We start from the raw sequence: 27,863 nt of genomic DNA, 5'->3' as shown, positions 1-27,863 counted from the left end.
GTGGTTAGAAAGACGAGAGCAGGTATCCAGATGGGGACACAAACTGACAACACCAGGGGGGAAAGAGTAATACATCCACAAGATATAGCGGAGGAGTTAGCTGATTATTTCGAAAAGGTGTACTCCCCTTCTAGACTTCAAATTAGAAGGAGAAACCCTTTTTGAAAAGGGAAGGGTATTATGCAAACAAAAGTAAGAGTTCCCTTTTCATGTAATCAAAGAGAAAGACTTAAGTCTCTAGGGGGTTCAGGGAAAGGAGCATGGGGTACGCCAACACACGTATTTAAAGTTGCGAGTGGATTGACAAATTCACAATCAGTTGTAATGGGCCTTAATAAACATCAATTTACATATCAGAGCAAAACGTACAATGATAAGGATGTATACACTAGATATAAAGTTTCTTTAAAAAAAAGATTTTTTATTTTTAGATATTATTGTCTGTTCATACCATCTTTTGACACAAGTAAATACATTTATTCATTAAAAATATATTAAAACATTTGATATGGCATTTTATTACACAAAATAATAATGCAATTAAAAAAAAGTTTTTTCAATACAACAATTTTATCACACAACAAAAATGTTGACGCGGCGTTTCAGTGATATTATGTCGTCACCTTCTTCAGGACAGTGTGTAAGTTAAAATCACTATAAATTTAAAACAAAAAGGATAACATGTTATCATTTCTCCATCATAAGATGTGTTGATTCTTGGCAGAACAGAAATTAACTGTAGTCATCTACATCGTACAATAATCATTTGATTATTATCTTTCAGATACATCCTATGTAGCAAAACATTCGTATTCATTAAACCGTCTACGGCACAATTGCTCACACTTCATATGGTTAGAATGATTAGGATGGTTGTAAAGCTATAGGGGTACTCTATTCTGGAGACAAGCCTATGCAGTATTTGTAAATCCCGCAACTTTAGTTTGGTCACACCCTTTCAATTGCATCCCTTCACGCCTTTCTTCTATGTGGCCCCTTCTACACACTACACGGCTGAGGACTCCCGTCAGCTCCTCCAGGACAGTGACATGCCGGGCCTCTCGGATGTAGAACGAGAGACCCTGGAGGTAGACCTTTCGAATGAAGAAATAAGCAAGGCCTTGGAACAGATTAAGTCCGGTAAGGCGATGGGGCATAACGGCATTCCAGTAGAGTTTTTGAAGGCCACTGCTTCTCTGACTGTGCCACACTTGAGAGCCATGTATGAAGAGAGCCTGGACGTGGGTAGGCTACCGGCAGATCAGGGACTGGCCACTATTGTGGTCATCCACAAGCAAGGTAAACCAGCAGATAACTGTTGCTCCTATAGGCCAATCTCGCTGATTAACGCGGAGGCAAAGGTGTTGCCAAAAGTCCTGGCCAATAGATTGGTGACAGTTATTATATCACTGGTCCACCCGGACTAATATGGCTTTATTGAGGTGCATGCCCTGCGACCCAATCTGGGACAATCTTTTGTCCTTAGAAGACCCCTCACTCACCAACCTGGTTGGTGACATGAGGGGTCTTCTAAGGACAAAGGATTGTCCCAGATTGGGTCGCAGGGCATGCACCTCAATACCACAGTAAATGTACAGGTATTCATTACCCTTAGTGGTTACTCCTTCATGTGTTTAACTATTAAGTCCAAGGGGACCAGGAGTTCCTACTAGCCCTCTAAAAAGGTCTAACCACGCTTTCTCTCCCAATTGTTTACAGTAATATGGCTTTATGCCAGGCAGGAATATGGCCCTTAATATACGGCGTCTACACTGTATGATGGCTCGTAGGAAATGTACTGCAGAGGATGCGGCGGTGCTATCTCTCGACACCTCAATGGCATTCGATCCCATTGAATCCCCGTATATATTCGGGGGCCTAGGAAAGGTGGGATTAGGCCCTAAATTCATAGCCTGGGTTAAGCTTCTCTATGCCGGTGTGCTGAGTCAGGTGAGGTTTAACAGCTATACATCCCGAACATTCGAGTTACGTTGAGGTACTAGGCAGGGGTGTCTGCTCTCCCCGCTGATATTCTCTCTTATGCTGGAACCTCTTGCGGCCTGGGTGCGCAGGGGCATGATGGTGCGAGGGATGCCCTGGGTGGCTGAAGTGGAGGATCACATATCCTTGTATGCGGATGACATACTGTTATATTTAGCATCCCCGTACAAATCGATCGGAGTAGTGCTAAACATATTCCCGAATTTTGGTAAATATTCGGGATATGCGATCAACTGGTACAAGTCTGTACTATTTATGTTGAGAGGCCAAGTACCGGCAGACTTCACAATAACGGTGGCGACAGAGGAGTTTCGCTATTTGGGGATTTTTGTCACTTCAGATTCAGCTTGTTTTTACAGCTCCAATCTGGCTCCCCCTTTGGCTAGGTTACGAGCAGATGTGAAGCATTGGAGCTCTCTGCCTTTAACACTGGTAGGGAGGGCGGCACTTTTTAAAATGCTGGCCCTTCCTCATTTTCTTTCTATACTACCCAACTGTCCACACAGAGTCCCGGATTCGTATTTTAGAGCAGTTGAAGGTGAGATTTGTATGTTTCTGTGGGATGGGAGGGCCCCCAGGATTGCACTGCAAAAATTTACAAAAGGCTGATACGATGGTGGCATAAAACTCCCTGACCTACAGCGTTACTACTGGGCTGCGCAATTAGTGACCGTTAACCACTGGATATATCATCCCCAGGACGACCCAGCATATGCTCTTGATCGATACCAAACTGATCGCTCCAGATATCTGGGGCCCTGTACACTATGGATAGGAAGAATAGGGGGCGGTTCTTTGGACCTACTCAACATACATTGAAAATTTGGCGTATAGTTAATTCCTGGTTGGGGTGGACAGGCGTCGTCTCGCAGGCTACACTGCTGTGGTTCACCCAGAAGCTGGGCATGCTGTACTATCAGCCCAGGTTTGATAAATGGGAACTCCACTCCAGAACTTTCCATGTTTGCAAATGAAATTCTGGATGTGAGATCGATATCAGGGTCTGGGAATCTATCCCGGTTTAAAAATGTGAAGGGAATTCTCTATAGAATGGGTCTTCATATGCAGTGGTCAGATCCGGGAAACCAGGTTTTTCTGTCGAAAAAAGAATTTAAACTATTGTTTTGGGCCACAGTCAAAGAAGATCTGGTTTTGCTTTCACAGAATCACAACCTGGCAGGCATGTTTTTGCTCCACAAAGTGGTTCCTCACACTGAGACATATTGGGACAATATTACTAAAAGTGCAGATAGGAAACTCTCAGCCTGATTCATGAAGTGAAATTGCGCCCGCAATCGCTGCGAAAACGCAAATGCGGGCGCAATTTCCGTAATCGGCATTCAACAACAAAATAGCGAATTCGCTAACACATATTTGCGAAGTCGCTAATATAATCGCAGAATCCCTGCTGCTGAGCATTAGCGATTCGGAAATTGCGACACACCACGGAATCTGCGAAAATAATAGCGAATTCGCAATAGAAAATCGCTATCGGCATTCAAGAACAATCGCAATTTGCGAAAAACCCAAACATCGCTATTTGCACGGCGCAAAATAAGGACAACTCAAAGCAGGTGGTAACCATGAAAGGCATTGAAAAAAATTTTCAAATAACCGTTGACCTATCACCAACAGGGCCAGGCCTGACCAATCACACATAAGGACATTCAACAGCAGCATTAGGCTTTCCACAATGCCAGGGATGTACATGGTGGTGAGGCGGCGAAGGCTACAGCGAGCAGCACGGAGGAGACGCATGAGGCAGGCAAGGATTTACCGGCTGCGGGTCACCTTGCTGGGCCAAACCAGAGAACAGATTTATGCTAAATACAGGCTGAATGGGGAAATGATCACCTGGCTGATACAAGAACTCGACCCCATCATGCAGCACCCAACAAGGCGAAACAATTCTGTGCCCACACATGTGCAGGTATTGTGCAGCCTGCACCTCCTGGCCTCCGGCAGTTTCCAGGGCATAGTAGCCGCTGCTGGGGGGATATCCCAGCCCACCATGTCACGCTGCCTCCACACTTTTGTTGACGCCATGCTCAGCCAGCTCCACCGGTACATCACATTTCCCACGAGCCAACAGGAATTGGACCTCACTAAACTACAATTTTATAATGTTGCCCATTTACCCCATGTCCTCGGCTGCATAGACTGTACCCACGTCGCCATCTGCCCACCAGCTGGCACGGAGTATATGTACCGCAACAGAAAGTGCTACCACTCCCTCAACATACAGATGGTCTGCAATGCCAAGAGCATCATCACTGACATTGTGGCCCAGTACCCAGGGAGTACCCATGACTCCTTCATCTTCAGGCACAGCGGACTCCACACACGACTGATCAGGGGAGAGTTTGGGGAAGGACACCTACTTGGTAAGTACACTTTGCCGACAATGTCACATTGCTATGAAGTAACTGCGCTGCACAGGCAATCAACATCTGCTCCTCTCATTCAGGTGACAGTGGCTACGCCCTACGGGAATACCTCCTGACCCCTTACCTCAACCCTGCCACACCTCAGCAACGGCGCTACAATGTTGCGCACATCCGGACAAGGAACTGTATTGAAAGGACATTTGGCCTGCTCAAGAGCAGGTTCCGTATACTGCACAAGACAGGTGGGGCCATGTATTACAGTCCTGCAGCGTGCTGCCGCATTGTGGCTGTCTGTGCAATGCTTCATAACATTGCTACCAAGCGGCGGATACCAGTTGACATCTCAGGCAGTGAATCTGAGGGGGACGACCGGCCACCAGCAAATGCGCCCCATGCACGCGGGGAGAACCCAGCTGAAGGCCACAGACGTCGCAACCACATCACAGATAACTATTTCTAGCCCACCCCCTTCCCCCACCCCACATATCACAATTGCATGCTAAATATAATGATAACACAAGGCAAATGTATGCTTCAAAATAAATGTATTTCTTTGATTCACAACAGAAAAGGGACATGGAAATAACTATTTACAAAAAAAAGTACAGTATTCCAGCATACTGCATGTTATTTTGCTTGGCAGGCTTATCCTCAGCCTGTGTCCCTGACACAATGTCAATGCTGCTTCCTGCGCACATTTCCCAGCCGCCTTTGTGGCTCCTCATCCTCCTCCTGGGCAGATGGACCAGGCGTAGCCCTGGTGCTGCGCCTAGGTGGGGGGGCCTGCGTGGCAGAGTTGCTACTCACGCTGGAGGCAGCCTCACTCCCATCGTCTCCCCCAACGACAGCCGGTACCACAGGTTGGAGCAGTGGGACCACGGCGGTGGTCAGGTGCTCCAGCACTCTGGTGATCTCTTCGCAGCACTGGACCAGCTGGTGCTGCTGTGTCATTGAGCGTCGGGAGAGCTGTGTGGTGGCATTGGCTGCCACATAATTGGAACGACTATAGGTTGCCATCTGGCTCACCAGATGGTGGTGGCGCCTGCGTGCAGCACTGCGCTGCTTCCCCAGCGCAGCAGTGTTTGCCTCCATAGCCACCGCCATGCGCTCAATGGCCGCCGTCATGCGGTCAACCCGCTGGCCCACTCCTGCCACATTGCGGCCGATCTTCTGCAGCTGGAGCTGGATGGCTCCTTGCTGCTGCGACTGCCTCTGGTGGAGACGGAGCATTCGCCTCTCCACGGACATACAGGCATGGAGATGCCCTTTGCCCCTCCTGCTCTTTTGCCGCTGTGCTGCGGATGTGGCCGGGCCAGATCTTGGAGGACGAGCTGCAGGTGTTGTGGCAGCTGGCGTCGCAGGTGCCGCAGGCACTGGAGGCACATTGGTGGGGGGCCTGACCTTGGCTGGCGGTGGTCCTGCAGATTTTGCTGCAGGTAAGGTGGTGGGCCTGGCTGCTGGTGTTGCCGCAGCGGCAGGGGATGGTGGCAGGGTGGCGGGTAGGGATGCCTCCTCCTGGGCCTCCTCGACGATCACCAGCCTCTCACTGTCACTGCTATCGTCTGCACCTGTGAGGGTAAGTGGATACTCATTAGGTGCATGTGACTGTCAGACGTGCAGATGTTACATGCATGCTGGGTGACATTCCCTGGATGGCTGTGGATATGTGCGCTTAGGAACCTTTCAGGCCGCATAGTGGTACAACTACATTGTGGACATACTACGGGGCAGATTTATGAAGGGCTTGCGCCACGTGTACGCCGCCGTTGCGTGACGCAACGGCACGGAAACGTGGCGCATCCCTGCGCCCTATTTACAACGTGACGCATCTAGGAGATGCGTCACGTTGTACAGCACTGCGCCATGAGGAGGCGTTCCTGCGCAGGGGGGGCGTTCCTGCGCAGGAACGTCTCCTGAAAGTGGCTGAGTGAAATCTGTAAGATGTCACTCAGTCACTTTCAGGGCAATGCTGCGTCAAAACCCTGCGCCTGCTTGAAGCAGGCGTAAGGCTTGAGGCAGCATTGAAAGAATAGGCCCCCCCCGAGCATTGCTGGAGCTGCGTCGCGCTTGCGACGCAACTCCAGCAATGCGCCACATTTCCGGCACAGATGCGTCACGCATCTGTGCCGTTTTGGCCCCATGGTGCGCCGCATCATAAATGCGGCGCACCATGGGTGGCGTAGCTGTGGCGCACTGTGGCACATGTTAACTGGCGCATCCCTCGGGATGCGCCAGTTAACATAAATCTGCCCCTACGTCTCCCACAATGCACAACATAGGCATGATTAAGGGCCAATGAGTGAGCCTATTTGGGCAGGGACGGTCATAAGGGACAGGGTCGCAGTCGCATGCCACTTACCTTGGGTGTTGTGGGTTGGGCGGGAGGAGTCCAGGGTGGTCACACCAACACAGGCCTCCGTCTCAAGGGTGTCCTCAATCCTGTCCTCCAGGGGGGTGTTGGGTGGGACAGTCGGTCCACCACCGCCGGTGCCTGATGACTCTCCGAGACGCGCCGCCACCTTCTCCTTGGCACGCCCTCGGAGGTCGTACCAGCGCTTCTTTATCTCTTCCACCGACCTTGCCGCAACGCCAACTGCGTTCACGCTGGAGGCAATTCCGACCCAGATCCTCCTCTTCTCTTGTTCGGGGACCCTCCTTGAGTTTGCACCGAACAGCTGGGCGTGGTGGGCCACCACCCCTTCAATTAGATTCTCCAACTCCGACTCGGAGAATTTCAGCTTGCGCTTTCGGCTAGCGCTGTTGCTGGGGCCGGGCAGTGGTTCTTCAGCCATGGCGGGCGCAATTTCTGCCGGGTTGGGAGTCGCTATCGGCGGTTTGGCGGCTGCTTTCCGTCGTGTCGAGTCGGATGTTTGCGTCACTGTGGTGTTTGCAGGTGGGATTTGGCAGCTTCCTGGTTGTGATGTCATCACGGTGCTCGGAATGCGTAATCCCGTATTTCCGGATCCCGCGATAATGCGACACGCAATCCCGATCGCACGGGATTGCGAGTCGCTATCCCGTGCGATCGGGATTGCGTGTCGCAATCCCGATCGCTGGTGGGCGGAAATAGCGATTTTTCTGCGTTTTTGGTAGGTCGCTAACGGCTTTTGCGCCCGCGTGCGAGTCGCTATTTTTTCCATGAAAAATACATGAATGCCGTTTTGCGTTTTCTCAATAGCGAGTCGCTATTATTCGCTATTAGGGACACGCAAAACGGCCCGTACATGAATCAGGCTGTCTATCATCAATTTAGAGTTGGCACGTTGCCAATAAGAGAGTTTACCAACAAATGGCATAATCAACCGTCTTTGCACTGTCCCTGGTGTAGTGAGCAAAAGGAAACTATGGGCCATTTTCTTTTTGCTTGTCCAGCATACTGCGCACCACGTCGGAAATGGCTAAAACCCATTTGTAGAAGGGTTAATACACGGGTGTGGGAAGAAGTGTTGCTTATTTTGAGATTTAATACCGCTGAGTGGATTTCCATAGGTATGGCGAAATACCTTAGATGGGCGTGGACCATCAGAGTTAGGCACCTTACAGGAAGATAATTGTGATCAATATGATAACTGTACAAGTGAGAATACACTCAGTGTAGTCATTCATAGATTGAATGTATGAATTGTCAATTGTAAATCTTTTTTTTTTAATGACCCTTAAAAACGTCTTGTGATGTTATTTAATTAAATTTTTAAGGTTTGTATTAACCATGTTGTATAATTGTATGCATTTTTATCTGTTGTCTTTTATGAAGAAATCTTCGAAATAAAGATGTTAAAACTGAACTGAACTGATAAATGGAAACTTATTGGGGTCTCAGCGGTGAAAGACCTGGTTAAGAAGGGAGCAATACTTACATTTGGTGCCCTCCAGAGGCAATACCATCTGGCGCAGGGAGAAATATACAGGTATTTACAGATTAGACATGAAATGCGGGCAGCGTTCCCGTCTCTCAAAGATATACCAGAATCGTACCTCTGGGAGACCGTTTGCTAGACGGTCCTCTCAGTTCGAAGGTAATATCTTTAACTTATAAGAAGTTGAGTAATAACCTGCCAGACACCTTTCCGAAGCTCAGGGAGCAGTGGCAAGATGACATAGGTCCTACAGATGATGAGGATTGGCAAACGGCTCTTATGTCCCCTTGAAAAGTGGCCATCACACAGAGATTCAGGCTAATTCAGCTTAGGATACTCCACCGATAATACATCACAGGGAAAGTTTGGGCGAGAATAGGAGCTAGACCTGACGACCTTTGTATGAAAGGGTGTGGTCAGCAGGCCACATTTTACCATACTCTGTGGAGTTGCCCAAAGATACGTGCCCTTTGGGAGGGAGCCTCAGACCACACGAAAACAGCTTTGAGAAAAGACATAGTATTAACACCACAATTGGGACTGTTGAACATTTGGGAGGCGACTGATCTCACGGAAGTTAAACAGAAATTTACAACACTGGGATACACATTGGTCAAACGAGAGCTGGCTAGAGGATGGGGGGAGCGAGTCCACCTCTCGTCACCATGTGGACTGAAGAAATGGATAGGCGCATGTTGGCAGAGACTGAGGTTTTTAAGGCATGGGGTGCCCCAGGAAATGGGATAGGAAGTGGTTGCATTGGAATAAATATCGAGGTGATCCCTGTGTGTCGCCTACTGTTGAAATGGAGATGCATAGACAAGCGGGCATGTGGGGAATGTTTAATATGCATTGAGAATTAATGCCTGCTCGGTTATTATGTTGATTATCTTGAAAATGTCATCCAATCATGTATGTATGGCTGTGATTGAAACCAATAAACAAATTTAAAAAAAAAAGAATGGCGATAACATTATTGTCGCTTTAGGAGAAGGAAACTGTTGCTAAAGCTGCGATAAGGGGCTTGATAATATACCCTTGTGAATTCCCATAGAAGCCCAGGTTCTGGTGTGAACCTGGGCTTCTATGTGAATTCACAAGGGCATATTATCAAGCCCCTTATCACCGCTTTAGCAGCAGTTTTCTACCGCTAAATTGGCGATAATGTTAACGCCGTTCTTGATAATATGGCCCACACTTCCTCCATCTAAGGTAACTAGAACCCACACCGGGAGTTAAGGAACAGGTACCACCCATACAATAACTTAAAAAAAATCCAGTCCAAATCAGAAAGTAGGGAATCAGACAGTTATAGTTACTTCACAGTTATCCAGAAATTCATAAAAATATCTCATTCAATAACCATCATTACAAGTGACCTTTGCAATTATGTTATTTGTGGTAACTCCTGTTCCGCACATTCTAAAATGTTGTCAGATCAAACTTGTGAAAGATAATCAGAGTAAATGCCAATTAAATTCAGGGGCATGCAGATATTGATACATTAAGCACCAGAATCTGAATGATATGCCCCATTTTTGCAGATAAAACTCATCAAAAATGATAATTATCACACCTGATAAATTCTAAACACCTCAGTCTCGGATTATCGCTTCCCACACCTACCCACTTGTAATGAGGGCCGACATGTATCCACTCTGCAAAAGACAGTAACCTCTCATTCACAAATAAATATATTAACATTGGTGGGCAAAGTGGAACTAGAACAAATTGCAGACCACATGTCACCGTACCCTGCTTAATAAGTAGTTTACTTGATGATGGCTCAACAATGTAAATAGCGACAGGAAATATGTCACAGGTATTGATTTAAAAAACTGAAGACATTTATTGCATACCTAATTAGGCGAAGATAAGTGCTTCAACTACTTTGTCCTCTCTCCTTTTGGTTTTAACCACATTTTATATAATTTCATCTAGTCTCTCTTCCATAAAAAAATAATTTATCAAAATGTTTCTTAAATCTTTTTTAACAAATCTACATTTTGCTAATGTGAGTCAGTCTCTTCTACATCTTTCTTTTCATGATTTGGACTGTGAGAGGCCCAATTCAAAAAGAAAACAGTAAACATGCACCCAGTGGTCTACTACGAAGCATGGGTGTTCGCAATTATTTTCCAGGTTATGCCTGGAAACCGGAGATATTTGCAGGTTTTCACACATTCGCCTTGAACGTTAGGCGAATTAGCAATTACGATAATGCAGAGGCAGTTCTGCTTGTGCAACTTTACATTGTGTACAATTGCACATGCATAAATGTTAATGCCTTTGGACAGTGGCATTTGTTTCTTTTTTTTGTTCTCAAACGGAAAAATACTTTTCTCTGTAGCGAACCCCCTAATCCTTTACCACTTCGGGGCGTTCTCTACCCACCCCAGAAAGGGATTTACCTCTGCTCTTAACAGGAGGAAATACATGTAGTTATTTCTTGGCCGGAACGTTATTATAGAAAAGTGTGTGAATATCCACAGGAGTTTCAGCTTATGGGTGTCAGTTACCTGCATACGTCTATTTGCAAGTGTTAAACCAACATTTATGAGTAAGAGCAGGTACTTTTTGTATGTACTGGAGTGAATAGATTCGACTATTGGGCCTTAAGTGCTGTCCCCCTGGAAATATAGAAGTGTAGGTACTCAGGAGCTTATTTACAAGCCTCTTGCACCACCGGTGCGTCACTTTTTCCTATATTAAAAGTGACGCACTGGCGGCACAAGGGGCTTGTAAATAAGCCGCTCAGTGTTTAGAGTGCCTTTTTGCTCCCCCATTAAATTTGTTACAACAGTGCTTAGACCGTTTAAAGCACTAGGAAGCATATTTACGCCAGGCGCGAAACACCCATTGGGCTCAAAGGGCTTCAGCCCCCCCCCCCCCCCCCTGTTGTGTGTGGCAGCCCGGGCTGAGACAGCTTCCAAGGCCCACACACAGCCGCACCCGAGTACCTCAAGGTCTTTAAAAGACCAATTGCTTGTTAATGAGAGTTTGTTCTTTTTTCAGCCCTTCTTAGAGCCCCTGAATCTCCACTCTGTCTATTAGGCCCCCCCCAAAAAAAATTCCTAGCCCCCTCTCGGAAATTTGACACTAGTTGCGTCACAGAGAGAGGGCAGAAATGTGAAATATTCATCCAACACAGCACATTTCCGTCCTTTCCCCCTGTGCTTTCATCAGCCTAGCACCAACGCAGGCACCCTTGCGCATGACTTGCACCCGGAGCAAGGGTGTCCGTATTATAGGCAGGATTGTTTTTGTGCAGGGGGGGCACCTTCCTGCACAAAAAGAATCCATAGAGGAATTTTCTTCTTTCTCCGTGTGCAGCAGAGTGAGGCACACATCGAAAGAGGAAAAAAAAGCGAGCGAGCTAAAGATATTTCTCCTTTTTAATGCCTCACCTAAGGTGTACCTATTTGGTGCATTCCCAGGACTACCAGGATTGGTAAATATGGGGATTCATTAAAAACCATGCCCACGGCAGAGCGCATGGAACGCCTTTCCAGGGCAGAGTAATGCAACACAGTGATTTGCGCTGTGTTGCAATACTACATTGGGCATATTACCAAGCAATAGCGATAATTATCGCTATTGCTTGGTTAGAGACAAAAATTTACCGCTGAGCTGCGGCGATTTTTACCGCAAATAAACCTTGGTATTACCAAGGTTTATCGCAAATGCGATAAAAATCGCCGTAATGCATGAATATCGCTGAAAAGTCCACGATATTCATGCATTACCGAGCTAATGCTCTTAGCCATGTTATCCACCTTCCATTGGATAACTTGGCTAAGAACTGCTCAGGGGCAGGTGTTAGCTTTTGGAGATATTCGCGCTTAGCGCGAATATCTCCAAAAGTTGGTAATAGGAGATAGCGATGTTAGCGACTGTTTTCAGTCGCTAACATCTTGGCACGCCCACTTTGCATGTCATTAGTGATAAATATCACTGACATGCAAAGTGGGGCCCAAGATGATCGCTATCTCCTACTAGCTGTCGCTAACTGGTGTTAGCGACAGCTAGGTAATAGGGAGATAATTTTATCTCCGCTTTCTTGGCTTTTAAAGCCAAAAAAGCGGAGATAAACCCCCTTGATAATATGCCCCCATATTTTTTAAGCCATTCAAAGTCACAAAGTGGCTTTGCATGGCTTCATAAATAGGACTCCGAGGTTAGCGCACTTTGCATGGTGCAAGCATGATGCAAACCTCTCATAAATATGCCCCTGGGTTCTTATTAGTGTCATCCGATGTCGGCGGCTAGATCGCTCTGTGGTGTTCAGTATCTGCGTCAGGTGCTGAGGAACACTTTTCGCGAAGAAACCACACAATCCATTCCATTCTGTTCCTACGTCCAAGCACTACATCTGTCAGCGCTGCTTGTCATCACTGCGGTAAACGAGGGCTTGCTTTCCAGGGTTTGTAGTAAAATGCTTCTGCGGAGGAGCACCTTTCATAAGAAGCAGTGACCCCGATCAGCAAGGCCACCTGCAAATTGCAGCCGCGAGCCTTTCTCCACTTAGGGCTCGAAGTGGGAGGTCTGGGCACGTGTTCGGTCTGGAAATAGTTTTAATGCCGCATCCGTATTGCACCAAGCGATCAAACGAGTCCGACCCTCCACCGAATATTTGTTATTAAAACACGGGGCCACACAGTTGAATTTATAGCACATCTCCAAATTCATTTCCAAAAAATCCATAAGTTTTACAGGCACTTCTGAAGAAAAGTCATGAAATATTTCAGTTATTCACGATCTGGCAAAGTGTGTCAGAGAACTCCATGCAGCAGAAAATCATGCAAGTGCCAACAACAAATTGGTGCTCGTGCTTGGTATCCCATAGTGAGGGCCACTGAAATTATACGTCAGGGCAAGACCAAATTATGCAGCAAGAAAGGGCAAATTATGTGATTTAATGTGATATTGTTTGCAATCGTATTGCTTTAATACTTGGTGTTCTAAAATGTCTGGGCAAAGATTTTACCTCATTATAACCAGTTTAACAACCAAATACAGTAATAAACAACTCTAAGGTGACCTTTTCAAAGAGCCTTCCACTGCACAGGAGTATATGCTGCCACACTTTCGATCCGACTGTGCTAGAATATATATATATATTTGATGTAACTGAAAATAAATAAAACCTGAAACTAACGTGAGAGTGCAGGATGATTTCCACTGGTAAATTGGAGCAGAAATCCTATTTTGAATATATATATAAGATAAGATATACTAAGATATACCGGAAGAAAACTGCTGGAAACAGCAGTTTACATGCTGCGAGTGGCCATCCTAGGCACCTCATAGCAAGCATCCCCTATGGGGAGATGCTAAGGATGAACAGAGGGTGCAGTGATCCTGTGGAATTGAAAGTGGCCCAAAAAGAAAGTGAAAAAAGATTTTTAGACAGGGGATATTCAGCTGAGATCATAGATAATGCCATTTCCAAATCAGAAACACTATCTAGGGATGAGTTACTGGAGGATAATTACCAGAAAAGACAGAATCCAGCAAAACTAGACACATGTGAGTTTAGAATAATAACGGGATTCAGTAGACAATCAAGGGACATCTACAGGATTGTTAATAAACATTGGCCCCTTGTGACGAAAGACCCTATCATTGGCAGGGATTTGCCTACTAGGGTATCTCTCACCTACAGTAGGGCTCCATCCCTACGGGACCAAATAGTAGACACCAATCCGGAACCTGTCAAAGGCAGTAATTGGTGGCAAACAGGCAGAGGTTTCTACAAATGCAAAACATGCAAAGCATGTACCCATGGCATCAACACCAAAAGTTACAAGGATGGATTCAGTGATATAGTTCATCCAATATCACAGGTATTGACGTGCAAAACCGACCATGCGGTATACGTCCTACAATGCCCCTGCCTGTTGTTGTACGTTGGTAGTACAAAACTCCCTGTACACCAACGTATTCTTCAACATCTCAGAGCAATTTCCAATGGTGACAACACCTACCCTGTAGCCCGCCACTATCGCGAAGTTCACCAGAGTAATAATAAATCATTGACTTACTTTGTGATAGATAGCGTGAATATCAACAGACGGGGTGGTGATAGAGAAACCAGATTGAGGAAGCTCGAAACCAAATATATCCTCTTGTTAAACACCAAGGCCCCAACGGGATTAAATATTACTGAGGACATGTATACATGTTTTCTTTGAAAGATTAGAAACACAGGGACCTACATTATAACATCATCATCCTATAGAAACACGGGAGAATCTGGGCTGGGACAGAGGTTAACCATATTTGTATCTATGGGATGACAGTTCGACTCCCTTATTGAATTGATCTTGGGACAGTGGAATCGAGCAGCAGCTGCTATATGTTTGAAAAAAAGTAAAAAAAGAAAACAAGTAAAAAAAACAAATAGGAAAAATGAAAAACAAAATAAATATTTACATATATATAAGTCTAAATGGTCCAGCTCACAGGTCTTTATCCCTGAGTAGCTGAATTGATCTATATCGACTTGTTTTTGAATATGTTTTGCACTATTTTCACTTTATTATGGACATGGATGTAAATGAATGTTAAACAGCTTAAGAAAGACTACTGAGTCAGAAAACAATTAAATATGATCAGTCCAATGCTGATAGTCGCATTAACATCCTCGATGAATAAATTTCCCTAGGGCAAAGATATGTTTACATTTGCATTACAAACCTGCAATGATTTGCACAACCATTGTTATGATTAATCATTCAATTGTTATCATAATGGCGTCTCTTTTGCACTATTGCATGAGTTTCAATGAGTTATTTAAGCACTTTAGCAGGAGCACCTTAATGTAAATAATGTAAATATGTAGATGTATTGAAATAGTATTTATTCTTTTTTTATATGCAATTTCTCAGTGGGATGATTTTCTATAATAGAATGATTTATTTTTGTATTTGACCAATAATAACAAAACTCAAGATAGTCTATCCATTATGAACCAAACGGTATTTAACTTTTTGATTTACATATCACAATTTATGTATGCCAAGGATTTGCTTTCTAAACAACATGATTGTAACATATTCAAAAGCAAATCAAAGCGGAAAGTATTTCTTCCATGTCTATTTTTAAATCAAGCATGTGATCAACTTTTTTCAACACAGGCTGTTTCTTTAAAAGAACGGCTCAATATGTTTGACACTGTCATGTGAACAAGGCTCCTCGGAGCCGAAACGTCATGCGATGTGCTTGCACTAAATAAACGAATTGCACATACTTGGACCGTGTCTGCGTCTTTCTGTGGAGTGGGGGAGACGCCTCACCCTGTGGAGATCGAGCGCTGATTCATTGGATATATATATATATATATATATATATATATATATATATATATATATATATATATATATATTCCAAAAGTCGCCGTTTTCCTCCTGCTTCCCCGCAGACCAACGAAAGGAGCGAGACCACAACGTGAGTGCTGTTTCTTCAGTGCTTTATTCGTGCCAGAATCTCAGCCTGCAATCCACCATGATGCGTTTCGCCTCCAACAATGAGGCTTGATCACATAGCGTGCCATGGACACAAACAAGGGAATTTAAAGTGCAAATGCTTGAATGGATACAGCTGTGCAGATAGTCTTAGTAAACAGTGAGAAAATACTACACGGATCCAGCAAAAAATAAAAGGCATACAGCCTGATTCATCAAGCTTTTTTGCGCTCGCAAAGGGCCAGATTCTGAGAATCTGGCCCTTTGCGAGAGCGATTTTTGCATTTGGGATTCAGCATCCCAAATGTAAAAATCGCTAATTGCGATCTCGCAATTTTGCGAGGAATGACATTTAAGGAATCTCTATTTGAGATTCCTTAAATGCAATTCAACATCCTATTTAAATTTGCGAATTCGCAATTTCTAGGCGCAATTTACCGCGAGGTCAGACCTTGCGGTAAATTGCGAAAACTCAGAAAAATGCATTTAAATGCATTTTTCTGAGTTGCATGTTACACACACACATGTCCTTTGGACATGTTTGTGTGCAACACCTGTGTCACAGATCATTTGAGGGGTGCTACAGGGTGTCCTTTGGACACCCCTGGCACCCTTCAAATCGCTATCTTATTTGCGATTAGCAAATTGCTAATCGCAAATAAGGAATACTCACCATTCATTCCTATGGGCCTTTTGGCCCATAGGAATGCATGGGGAGTTTTTCCTTATTTGCGATTAGCAATTTGCTAATCGCAAATAAAGAATGTGTAGGAATCGCAAAAAATATTGCGATTCCTACATGAATCCCGTTTTGCGAGTCCTTAATAGCGATTCGCTATGAATCGCTATTAGGGCTTCGCAAAACGGGAGAATGATGAATCTGGCGGCAAGTGCCCTAGGGGTTCGAATAATGAACATATAACAGACCTGGCCTATTAACCCAGCAGCTTCCGTTGTATTTGACTCTACCAATGTGCTACTGGGAAAGATCTCTATTGTTCAGACTGAAAGCAGGAACGGTAAAATTTTTACTCTGTTTTCCTATGGGACACACTGTAGCTGACAAGACCCCGTGTCCCTGTGACGGAACCAGCAAACAAAATGATGTACATTTCTTCTTCATGTGTAAGTTTTATATGAAATACATTAAATGGTTTTTAGCACCATATTTTAAAAAATATAGACCCATTTCCCTGAACCAGTCTTATTTGATGCTCTTAAGACTGGAGGACGATGAACTCATATTTCGGACAAGCTGTTTTTTAAAGGTTATTTTTAATGTACGTAGAAGTATGGAATACCCATGAATTATTAACGTCTGTTGTTTCCTTCTTGCACTTTTGAAATGCGTGACGCAGCAAATGCACTAATAATGCACCTTACAGTGTCTATTGTACCTATTGTAACTGCAATTGTAAATGCCAATTTGTTTTAAAGTGTGCTTTTATGGATTTTTGAAATCCGAATAAAGATTTTTGAATTGAAATTGAAATTGAACATATAACAGACAAATTGAGGGATGTACTAAATAAAAAAAATGCATATGATTCATATATTTACACTTATTACAATTTCCAACTCCACCTCAAAAATTTCATATATATACACTATATCACATATAAGTCTCTTCAACATATGCATATAAGTATCTACACTATATACACATAAAACTACAATAGTTGATGTTATAAGAACCCAAAGATAATATTTAAATTCATTTCAGGAACCGAATGTAGATCACGTTGTGATAAAAATATAATACCCCTGTGGGTATAATTCAATACAACACAAGCTCATAGATCCAATGTGATAATGCACCTATAAATTACCCTTTTAAGGATACTGCAGATCAAACAAAATAGTTAAGTGAAAAAGTGCTAGTGCTAACATAAAAACATACTACAGATTATAACAGGCTGCGATGTCAGGTTAAGAATCAAAACCCTTTGTAGGGGAACTCGTCAGTATCTCATCATTTATCCAGAATTATTATAAAAAGTTTTTTACAGTGACTACGTTATAACAGGAACAGGTTAACATTGACTAGAGGCAGGTGTACAAGTCCTCACTGGCATTTAAACCTCCAGGATTCTTACTGTTGAGCTCTAGGATATATCTAGTTTCCAATAGATGCAATTTAGCGTCCCTATTCCCACCTCTTTTCAGAGGTAAAACAGAGTCAACAAGAAAATACTGTAGGCTAATGGGGTCACTATTATGTACTGATTCGAAGTGCCTAGCCACTTGGTAAGCTTGGTCTTTTCCCGATATTGCCCTTAGATGTTGTAAAATGCGCTTGTGGCCCGGCAGACGGGTGCTACCCACATATTGGAGTCCACAAGGGCATTGCAAGACGTAGACTACATATTCAGTCTTGCATGTAAGTCTCTTATTGATTACAAGAGGCTTTTCTAAAAAGGGACTTGAAACATGCGTTTTATTTATCCCATGGTGACAGGCTTTGCATGATTGGCACTTCTTGAAACCTGTAATGTGATCCATCCAGGATTTGGTAGGTTCTAATGTATTACTGACTAATGCACTGGCCAGGCTGGGGGATCTACGGAAAGTTAGACTGGGTTTATCATATATATATATTTTAAATCCGCAGATTATGCTGTAGATGATAGTTTAAGTGCCAAATCATGCAATTCTAATTTGGCCAGTGTACAGAGCAGGCAAGCAACGCCCATTGGACTGAAAGCGATTAAGCCTCCTCCCATCCCCCACTGTCGTGCTCTGTAGCCAAGGCTGCAGGCCTGCAGCTCCGTGGGTCTCTGTCCCCGGGTAAGTCTGGGAAAAGTTTGCCTGAAGAAGAGAGGGATAGAATAACCATTTTCTTTTCTCCAAATGACACCTTCCTCTTATCTTGCTTTTGCTGTGACCTCAAAGGTGGCGATGGGGGTCACAGATAAATTGCAACACCAAGGACAAAGATCTCATAGTGAGAAATCTACGTGTGCAAGGCAGTGTGCTTTACTGATCACCCTTGTTTTGAAGAGAGACCATGTGTGCCCATTAAATCTGGTTAAGAGACTGTGTCTGCACTTCAAAGGCAATCTCTGCCATTTTCTTGTGCTTTCAAGTAAACAAGGCAGAAATCGCAAATTGTCTTGATTTGGATTCGAATTTATATAATGCTTACTACCTACGTCATGGGTAATAAGCGCTAATTAAATGTAAAAAGGTTAAGAAAGAAATGTTATTTTTAAAATGCAGTGACCTGACTTTTTGGCCAATAGGGGCTTTCGGGAGGTGGAGGGGGGGCTCAAAAGCATCAGGACACTTTACACAAGCACCAGATTACATAACACAAAATCAGATTAAAAAAAACATCTTTCTATTGGGCACATGGTAAAAGAAAAGCAGACATGTACAGCACAAGGATTTCGCATAAGGATAACAAGTGTATTCAGTGCAATCCAATCCCTAACAGTCTCCCAGACTATGTTATAACCTATTCCCAGTCTAGTGTAGTTCAGAGGCAGCATAGTCAATATTTTCAGCCCTTGAGGACAGCACGATGGAGTCTGCATCATGACTTCCCCTGTAGACATTCCACCATCTCCAGATCTTTTCCCACTTTTTAGGGCAGCCCCTACTTTTGTACACTAATTTATCTGCCACCATGCACCAGTCCTTGTCTTTTTTCAAGTCTCTGAGGTGTGGTGCAGATTCTCCCCACCATAGACAAGCTATGTTTCGGTTAGAAATCACCATACCCAAGGTCACCCAAGGTCTGCTCCATACGATTCAAGTTTTTGGCATCCCTAAGGTTAAGAAGGTACCACTTAGTCGAAGGTGTAAAATTGCCCCCACACACGGTATTGGATCAGAGATCCCCAACTTTGGAGATACTAGTAAGGTCCCATTTATCAAAGCCTTGCCTAACTGCTCAGAGTCCCATAGTGGTGTGGCCTGGGTAATCTTTACTCCCCAACCCAATGCCCTGAGTGTTGTGTGCCAAAGTTGAACTTTGAGTGCGGTTGGCCCCACGAGGGGTTGACATTTTGGATGAATGTAAAGTACACGTAGATTCCCTCCCGGGTGCAAGATTTGACAGTCCATACAATCCGCTGGGTTTTCTGTGGGTTAAATGTCGAGCAGGGCTATTCCTCCATCCTGCAAACCTCTCGTCAATTTGGTTAGGGCGAGGGGCCCCCATCCCATTGCAAGGTTCTGACTTCACTCTCTATGGTTTTAAAATAGGATGCAGGAACGGGGAATTGTGTATTCTGCAACACATACAGAAAGCGTGGCAGCACCCTCATTTTAAATAAGGCAGCTCTGCCAAGCAGTGAAAGTGGTAGCCACCTCCAGTGTTGCATATCACTTTTGAGTCGTAGTAAGAGGCCTTGAAGATTATTAGTGTTAAATAGCACAGGATCAGTGGTGACATAGGTTCCGAGATAGCAGAATCCTTCCTTCCCTATATGTGCCCCACAGTCGTGCGGCAGGCTTGGCATCTTGCCACTTGGAGAACAAAACACAGTGGATTTGGACCAATTAATGATGTAGCCACATTTTTTACCACAATTGGTGAAAATATCTAATATTGTGTAGATGGAGGATTACGGAGCAGTAATGTATAATAGGATGTCATCTGTGTATAAAGTCCCATCCTCCCATTCCTCTGTACAATGCAGGCCACGGATCAACGGGTCCATTCGCACCCAGGCAGCCACAGGCTTAAGGATTAGTGCAAAAATAAGGGGTGAGAGAGGGCATCCCTGCCTAGTTCTGCATTAGAGGAGGAACACTTTGAAATTGAATGTATTTTAGAGATTCAATAGTGCTGTGTCATTGTCATTGACTGTAAATTTAATTCAATTTTAATATTGTGTGTGTATTTTTGCTTTTATGAGTAATTACTCGAATAAAGCACTATTTGACTTGACTTGACTTGAAAACGTTGAAAGTCAGACAGTTTACAACTGCCTAAGTCAAAAGTTTAGAATAAAGAAGTCTCAGCCAGGCCAGAAACTTAGGGCCAAAGCCCAATGGCTCCAATACGACAAATAGGTACAGTCATTCAACCATGTCAAAGGCCATACATGCATCAAGCAACAGGACCATCGCATCTTCTCTAATTTTGTCAACGCCACCCAACACTACTGAAGTACTGGGTTTTTCAGAACCCAGAGGTGCCAGGGAACACACCCTAAGACTTCGAGTCCTTCCTGTTTCAGACTACAGAAACACAGAGTCTTCTAGGCGAAGTCAAAGATCGAATTTATTGGCTGCAGCCAGTAACAGGTATCCTAGAAGTACAACACGGTGTATATTCTCAGGAGACTGCTCAACTTACAAAGCCAGCCTTCTCTTTTTATACAAAATATTATGCTTTAGGCAAACATTCCTTATTTTACAGTTGACCATTCACATATTTTCACTACAAAGAAAAAGCAGAGTCATGATGACAAGCCCATATTTCAGTTTGTCCAGCCCTCAATCAATTACCCGGCAAGGCCCAGTATTTTTATCAGATATCGACGGACCCCCCAATAAAAACGGGCACCTTCTCCTCGTAAAGCAAGTCATAAAGAAGAAACAGGGACAGGTGTGTGTAAGATTAGGGATGGTTTGTGTGCGATGAAAGGGTTTATGACATGTTGTGCCTTGATACTAATCTCATTCGGCCACTGGGAAAGGAACTGGCCGAACAGGTTTGGCTTTAGGCAGTGGAGTCAGCTTGCCCAGGTCACAGAGGAGTCAGCAAAGGTGTACATGTCCTTCAGACTCGTTTTTGGCCTTAGTCATTGGCCTATGTGAGGGCAATCACAAAATGGCTGCCGTTCACAAAATGGAACCCGAGGGTTCAGGACGGAAATTCTGATTTCAGGGTGATTTCGTCACCCGAATATGACGAAAATGCTTGTGCCTAGTATTCTAATCATTCTCGGTCTGCTGATACCAAAATCGTCAAGATACGACGATTTTTATAACACGGGTCCACAATTTTCAGTACCACAGACCCTCCTTTTGCCCTTACATAGGCAATAACCTATACTCACGCTAATCTGAGTCCAGGTCTATATTCATAAAGTCATTGAGATGTTGCTGTAGCATCATCCTATTACTTAGCTTGTTTCTTGATACAGGTTTCCTAACACACGATGTAGCACAGAGGCCACATATTGCAGGGGCACACTGTACACACAGACAGAACAGGAAAAGAATGGCTAAGATCATCCCAATGATTATCAGAATCTTCCACCCCCAGGCGGATATCAGTTCCCAGAACCATCCCATCAATGACCAATCTCCTTTATCCACATGAATAGATTCAGAGATCTTATGCAGTTTGGAAGTGGCCTGGTAGACTGTTGGAGCATTATCTGGAATGAAAGCACAGCAACTTGATTGGATCACTTTACATACCCCACCTCGGTCTGCAAGTATGACGTCTAGTGCGAGCCTGTTCTGAAGAGTCATAAGGCGATCCGACTGGAGCTCAGCAGTCAAATTACTAAGGGCACCGGCGGTTTCAACCACAGTGGATTCAACCACCCTTGTCAATTGCCTTATGTTCCTGCTGTTAACCATAGGCCCCCAAAATGGCAGAAAACCCTTTATGAAATCTCCAAACTCTTGTCCTACAGTGTCTTCTTTACTGATGACACCTCTAACTATCCTTGTCTTATGGTAATCTGCCGCGGCCGTGTAGGTGGGAGGCAACAGGAACGAAACAAAACATGTGCCCAAGAAGTCAGGGGGCAACCATGTATAGGCTCTATCATGGCAGATGAAATAGGTACCCTTAGCTGCTAGGAACGAAGGGGAAGTCTGAGACGCAAAAACATATGTTTATGTGCAAATACTTTTCCCTAACTGAGCTCTGGGATTCTTGCCATTACCTTGCAGACATAGGTGACCTTGATGGGGTACAATCCAAATCGGGGAGGATCTCTTTGCTCGCTGGTTCTCACTCAGAGTAACTCCATATCCTGTTACATTCCATCTAGCGTAAGCTTGTAACTCATCTCTGGGAATCGTTCTATACGAGTCAATGTTTCTGCTCATATTTGTGATTCCCACTACCAATGCCTTGTTGCTCGAGTTACTTCTCGGGGAACGTGGGGGATATGGTTCGATGGCATATATGAACATCGTCTGAAACGCCCACAAAGAACCATTGTAACTAAATGGTAAGACCAAGTATGGTATACCCTTATCTGTTGTATGTGGCATAAGACCACACACCCAACAATTCGTTGTGTTCACTTCTAATTGGTGTTGGTGTAAGAGCTGAATGAAGGAGTTATTGATAAACTCTAATCTTCTAGTGGACTCATGTTCAGGCAGAGGGTGAAAAGAATGTGAGGAAACAGTAGAAGGAGGTATGGGCTGTGTAGTGGGTGCAAATGTCACTTGAAAAGAGAATAAAACATATCCTATTAAAAACGTCATTACACTAAGCAACATGAAAATACATAATATCAAAAATCGTTTCTTTGTCATCAATATACACATTCTGGCTTTAAAGTCCATCTGTTTGGCAGGTCTATCCATCTCGAAAAACTCCATCCTCTCTAATTGCTGCCCGTGGCGGTAGGGTGTTCTATGCTAAGGAATGCTTCAGTCAGTCCAGGGCAACTCCCTTAGACCGACCACAACTGTCGACCTAACGTCTTCAGCTGCACTCCAAAGACTTGGGCAACCACGACCCTAGCAGCTGAACCCGGATGGCGGTTGGAAAAACAAAAATAAGAAAGTTTCTCAGATGAGAGAGCTGCCCTTTTCAAAAATAGCAAGGAAAAATAATTTTTTATTTGTCCATAGTTTTTGGTCTCAAATTATAACGGCTTTTTCCAGGTACTGTCTGGTTCTGGAACAAGAGTTCAGGCTCTGTAGTGTTCAATCGAATTGACGGTGGCACAGCTTCTTACAAAATATTGTCACTTTCTCGTTCAGAAATTGTTCCTTTTACACGTGCATCGCTAAAAGGCAGAAAACGAGGCACACTCTCAGTCTCGGAGTCAGCGATCCCCTCCTGGACCCACCGGTCATACGGTAGAGGCAAAGGGACCCTCTTGCAGTGTACGCCGTGGATCCAGTTCTTTTTCCCTTCCACTCGAACAGCTGATCTTGTTGAGAGAAGGACGAGGTGTGGGCCGGTCCAACGGGGCTGGTCATTCTTTGTCCGCTGGAAGTTCTTGACCAGCACCCATGATCCAGGATCGATTGGATGTCCTGGAGCTTCAGAGACCTGAGGCAGAGTATTGTGAACCTGTTGGTGTAAAACAAGCAATTTAGCCGTCAATTCATACAAATAATCAAGCAGTACAGGGTGTTCGATCTCACTGAATTTTGTCGACCTTGGCACTCCCAGTATGTTGGCCGGGCGGCCGAACACAATTTCATAGGGACTAAGTCCCACTCGCGAATGCACAGTCATTCTTGTTGATAGGAGTGCTAAAGGCAGAGCGTCAGGCCATTTAAGACCAGAGCTTGCTTGTATCTTGGCCAATTTCAGTTTTAGCGTGCCATTATAGCACTCTACTAGTCCAGCTGATTGGGGGTGATTTGCAGCGTGGAATTTTTGCTGGATACCTAGCCCTTCACATACTTTCTTCATCACTCGACCCACAAATTCACTCCCATTATCACTCCAGAACATTCTCGGCATTCCAAACCTAGGGAAAAATTCTTTGACGAGGGCTTTAGCTGTGGATAAGGCAGTGTTGTCTTTTAAGGGATATGCTTCTACCCATCTTGAAAAGGCACAAACAACAAAGAGTACGTATTTCAAATTGTTGCACTTTTCCATGTGGATGAAATCTAGCTGCAAAACCTCGAACAGATACGTTGGAGGCGCAATATGACCAGCTGAAGTTGGGGTTCCCCTACCAGGATTGTATTTCAGACATACCATGCAATTCTTGACCACATTCTCTGCACACTTAGGAATTCCAGCATTTTCCCATACTGGAGCTAACAACTCACAGATCCCTTTCACACTGATATGAGCCATTCCATGAGCCATTGTCACCACTGCAAGCACATACGCATCGGTAACAACCATCTCTGATGTTCAGACAAATCAGTCTAACAACAATTCGAATCCAATCTACCTCTACTTTCTCTCCATTCATTCCACTCTTTCTCTGTAGCTTCAGCTTGGATGGATTTCACACTCTCAATCGTATCTTCACACATACTCTTCTCTGGAACCCATCTCGCCGGACCCGCAACATACATTCGACTCATCACATTTCTCGCAGTTTCTTTCGCAACTTCATTCGCAAACGCATTTCCGCGACCAACATCATCCGTAACTTTCTTATGGGCACTACATTTCACAATCGCTACTTGTAACGGCAAAGTAAGAGATTCAAGGAGTTCATTCACCAACTGTCCATGCTGGATCTTCGTCTCATGCGAAGTCAAAAATCCACGTTCACGCCACAAACGCCCAAAGCTATGGGCCACGCCAAATGCATATTGGCTGTCAGTATACACATTCACTTGTTTTCCTTTCGCCAACACACATGCTCTCGTTAATGCAATCAACTCCGCTGCTTGTGCTGAATTATGTGGAATAGGTGCAGCTTCAACAATCGTATGCAAAGTCGTGACAGCATATGCTGCAGTCGTATCACCATTCGGCAACTTGAAACACGAACCATCAACCCACAGAGTACCATCACACTCAGGAAGAGGAGTGTCTTTAAGATCTACTCTCCCTTTCGTTTCTTCTTCTGTCCTCAGAAAACAGTCATGTTCATCTTCAATATCATCATCTGTCTCAACTGAAACTGGCAATAACGTGGCTGGATTCAACGCATTACACCTCTGTATGTGCACATGACTCGCTAACAGTGTCAACTCGTAACCTGACAATCGAGCACTAGTTAAGTGCTGTGTCTTGGTCCTGTTTAACAATGTGTCCACTGCATGTTTAACCATCACTATCAACATATTATTCATCACTAACCCAGCAGACTGTCGAATAGAAACAGCTGCTGCCGCTGTGGCTCTCAAGCAACTCGGCAATGCTTTAGCTACCGGATCCAAAGTCGATGAAAAATACGCACATGGACGCTGCTTGTCTCCGAAAGACTGTGTCAGCACTGACAATGCACAACCCTCTTTCTCATGGACATACAGTGTAAAAGGCTTACTTTAGTCGGGGGTACCCAACACAGGAGCCGAACGCAATGCATTACGCAATTCGGAAAAACTTTTCTGACAGTCTTCAGACCACGGAACGGGATTCGGTGTATCTTTACAAGTTAATGCTACCAAAGGTTTGGCCAACAAAGAAAAATTTGGTATCCATTGTCTGCAATATGATGTGATACCAAAGAAAGCACGCACTTCTCTCTGTGTCCTTGGCACACTCAATTTTGCATTTGCCTGAATTCTTTCTGGGGTCAGTTTCCTTCCCTCCTTCGATAAGAGATGACCTAAGTAGGTCACTTCTTGTCGACAATATTGCAGTTTTGAAAGAGACACTTTGTGATGCAGATCAGACAAATGACGCAACAACGACAAGGTGGCTTCTTTACAAATCTCCTCAGTATCTGCAGCGACAAGCAAATCATCGACGTACTGAGTAAGGGTAGCGCCATCAGGTAAAACAATCGTATCAAGCTGTGTTTTTAAAGCCTTACTATATATTGATGGACTTTCACAGTAGCCTTGAGGAGCACGTTTGAAGCGGAAGCTTCGGCCTCCTAAACTGAAGCCAAAAATATCCCTGCTCTCCTTGGCAATCGGGATGCTGAAGAAAGCATTCTTCAAGTCAATCACCGAGAACCAAGTGGCTGAAGCTGGAATCATAGTCAATAGGGCAGTGATATCAGGAACAACGGGAAACTGTGGCACAACTATTTTATTGACCTCTCTAAGATCAATCACGAACCTGTAAACAGGTGGCTGAGAAGGGTCTGTACGCTTCAAAACAGGCAGAACAGGACTATTACAAACGTTGCCTCTTGTCTCTTCAATTACATCTTTTTCAATCAGATCATAAATGATCGCTAACAACGCCTTTTCACCTTCTCTAGAGATCTTGTATTGGGGAATGCGCGGCATTCTAACATTGGCTTTCAATGTCACAACATATGGCGGTATTTCCAAAAGACCCACATCATTAGGACCAGTAGCCCAAAGAATATCAGGAAGGAACGACAATTTGTTCGGAGGTTTATCCTTCGACAAATACATTGGAGAGATCACCTTCCTACCCCAGTGTGAGTTGTACTCCCGAAGGAGAACAATACAATGTCGCATATAGTCTTTTCAACAGATCCAACCCTAAAAGGTTCTCCCCACAACCTGTCGTCAGAATAAGGGGTGCTTCGAATTCATAAGGTCCAACAGAAAGAGACATAGGACTAGAAATCGGGTTCCTAACCGGGGCGCCAGAAAAATCTACTGAAACATTCATTTCGCCAGACAAAGGTGCGCCAGGGAGTTTTGAGTGTATAATAGAACTCTTTGTAGCACCAGTATCCAACAGAAAAGGCTCTGACACACCTGATGTAATCACCTCAACGTAAGGTCCACTCTGATCTACTGGAACTGAAACAACTCCCTCTCTTTGTCCATGGCTGTCCTAACAATCATTACCATTCATTTTCTCACCTTCATTATAGTAATCGTCCGTATAGTACTGAGCTGTCTTAGCAGATGAACCTCGCTGTTGATCAAAACTATTCATCGAGTTCTGTGGAGGCAAAGAAAGTACATTCTGTCCACGAACTCTACCTCTAGGCGCTTGTTGAGCACCTCTACCTCTTACACCAGAAACACCATTCATACGCTGCAACAAAACCGGACAACTATTTTTGTAATGACCCTCTTCTTTGCAATACGCACACTGATTAAGCCCATACGGGAAACGCTGTTGAGAAAACTCGTTCCTTTGCGAGTTTCTCAAATATTGCTGTTTCTGCTGATAATCGCGTTGATTATTAGTACGGGGTGGATAAGCTTTCTGTAGAAGAACTTTAGTTTTTAATTCCTTAGTCTTCTTATCCGCTTTCTCTAACTCGTCTTTGCGCCTATTTTCATAGTACTGAGCCGTAGCTAAAATCTGCGCTGACGTAGAGACTGGCCAAGCACTCTCGGAATCCTTCAACTTAGTGCACAACTCAGGAAGCAAATTATGTACAAACTTGTCAACGAACAATCTCTGGCCACCC

Source organism: Lissotriton vulgaris, chromosome 3_1 (assembly GCF_964263255.1).
Source record: "Lissotriton vulgaris chromosome 3_1, aLisVul1.2, whole genome shotgun sequence".
In the NCBI taxonomy this organism is placed as follows: Eukaryota; Metazoa; Chordata; class Amphibia; order Caudata; family Salamandridae; genus Lissotriton; species Lissotriton vulgaris.
Note: the sequence above shows the minus strand (reverse complement) of the source record.